Consider the following 2,606-nt stretch of genomic DNA (forward strand, 5'->3'; position numbering starts at 1 on the left):
CCTCCTTGACATTCTTGTTAGTATTTTACACTGCTGACCTCTCTCTTGCTTTGAAAAAGTTCTTCGTCTGCCAGGACTGCATTTTCTCTTGGTTAGCTCTGTAACTGATTCTCCTTGGGTGGCTTTGCTGGTTTCTTCTTTTCCACATCCTCCAGATTTTCTTCTTGGTCTCCTTCTTTTCTCTTTCTCTGAATTTTCCTTTAGTGGCCTCATCAGCTATCACTATGAACCCCCACCACACACTGATGTGTTCCCAATCATCAGTCCCCATATTTCCAACTGCAGTCTCATCATGACTAAAATTAATTTATCTCTGCCCACACTCACTGCCTCTTCTCTCACTTAATATCATCACCACCAGATAGGGTTCTGTTGTCAAAGCTGTTGAAATGTACCAGGTTGGCTTAAGCAGAGGGATTTATTGGAAGGACGGAGCAACTCACCAACTAGAAGGAAGGGCTGAAGATCCAGGCTCAGAAATGATGGAGGCTGGAGCAGCTCTGGGAGCTGAGCAGTGGGTGCTGGTGAACGGCTCCTTCAGGGCATGAAGACTGAAGAATGTAGTATAAGAATGTTACCTACCATGTAGTGTCTGCTGAATCTTAAATGAACTGTACAGTAAGGAAGCTGAGGCCCAAAGAGGATGATTCAACTCCCTTCATTCTTTCTGCCATTATGTGCAAGGTCAGAATTCTAGGAAGAGAGCATCTAACATGGTCTTGGCTGGGGGTGGGCAGAGCCCTTCACTGACAATCCCACCAAACTGTACCTAATGAGAATGATTCTTTCCCCCAAAACTTAACTGGGATTCTGAACCTGAAAAAGGAGAGTGGACACTGGGGGTACAAAATCACATATGTCTATGATCATATTCCTGCCCAGACACATCCTTAACTCCTGCCTCTTTCCTACTCTACTTCTCCTAAATACCATTCTAATAATTTCCCTGCCTTCAAAACTGGTCTCCTTGCTGCTACTCCTCACCCCAAAATCTTCCTACCTCACCACCAGTCATCTTCTAAAACACAAATCTGATCAGTCCAGCCCTGTTCCTTGCTAAAAACCCTTTATGGCTTCCCAGTGCCCTTTGATAAAGGTTTTTTGTTTTTTGTTTTTTTTTTTCCATCTCAATTCAACATTTATTACCCACGTCATATACAGGGTGTGCAGACAAAAGCTTTTTATCATCTAACTATATGAAAAAATAAACACTGTAATAATTTGCATGATTCAAAATGGGCAAAAGCAAAAGACTAGCTTTCCCTCAAGAAGAAAAATTTCAAACCTGTGAAAAGGACAACAATACTAATAAAAAATTGTATTTACTTGGAAGCATTCAGAATGTCAAAATAGCTGCAACTTTTTTTTTTTTTGCAATTATAGAGTGGTATTCAGTTAACAGAACAATAATTATTTTGTATAAGCTGCACCAGAGACAACTGAAGATGAAAAAACTACCACCCCCACACACAACTAATTTGTGCTGTGCACCAAAAAGAACATGCTTTAAATTTCCACGCCAATTTACGATCCCTATGTTGTACTAGGCAAAGTTAGCGGCTATTGAAAATACCACCAGGACAGGGCTATCTCAAGACATTCGGCAGTGTATTAACTATGCAAAAAAAGACATCATACAGTTTAAAACCAAACCTTACACAGCCTTGCATTTCAAGTTTTTTCTTTGAAAGGAGTGAGTTGCATACAGGGGCGTTAAATGCTTTATAGACAAGAAAAAAACTGCACTCAAACCAACTTATTCAACATCATCTTCTTCACTTTCCTCCTTCTCCTCTTCATCTTCCTCCTTTTTCTTGCTTCTTGCAGCCTTGACGACTGCCTTTTTGCCACATCAGCTCTCCTTTAGGCTGGTATGTAGGAATATCTTTTTCGTATTTTTCCTTCAGCTTAGCAGCCTTCTTTTCGTAAGGCTGCTTGTCATCCGCAGCAGTGTTATTCCACATCTCTCCCAGCTTCTTTGCCACATCACCAATGGGTAGACTGCGATATTATCTGTTGATTTTGGGGCAATACTCAGAACAAAACAAGAAAAAGGTCGAAGGAGGTACATTGGGATCTGTGAACTTCTTTTGTGTTTCTCCTTCAGGAGGGATACAGGTTTTCATGTCTCTTTCATAACAGGCCTTGTCTGCCTTTGCCATGTCTTCAACTTTTCCTTTCTCTTCGCCAGACATGGTCTTCCACCTCTCTGAGCACTTCTTCTTTTCTTTTCTTTTTTTTTTTTTTTGAGGAAGATTGGCCCTCAGCTAACATCTGTTGCCAATCTCCCTCTTTTTTCTCCCCAAAGCCCCAGTACATAGTTGTATATCCTAGTTGTAGGTTCTTCTATGTGGGATGCCACCTCAGCATGGCTTGATAAGCAGTAAGTAGGTCCATACCCGGGATTCGAACTGGCAATCCCCAGGCTGACAAAGCAGAACACTGGAACTTAACCACCAGGCCGACCCCTCTGAGCACTTAGAAAACTCTGAGAAGTTGACTGAAGCATCTGGGTGCTTCTTCTTGTGCTCCTCCCGGCAAGTTTGCACAATGAAAGCATACGATGACATTTTGCCTCTCGGCTTCTTTGGATCTCCTTTGCCCAT

The 2,606-nt window shown here is 41.9% G+C and overlaps 1 pseudogene; it reads right to left on the minus strand.

The window, feature by feature from the left end:
* Window positions 1–1,756: 1,756 nt before the first annotated feature.
* Window positions 1,757–2,606, minus strand: LOC101393473 (high mobility group protein B1 pseudogene; annotated as a pseudogene).

This window comes from Ceratotherium simum, chromosome 16, assembly GCF_057802395.1.
Source record: "Ceratotherium simum simum isolate JZ-2026a chromosome 16, ASM5780239v1, whole genome shotgun sequence".
NCBI classification, from domain to species: domain Eukaryota; kingdom Metazoa; phylum Chordata; class Mammalia; order Perissodactyla; family Rhinocerotidae; genus Ceratotherium; species Ceratotherium simum.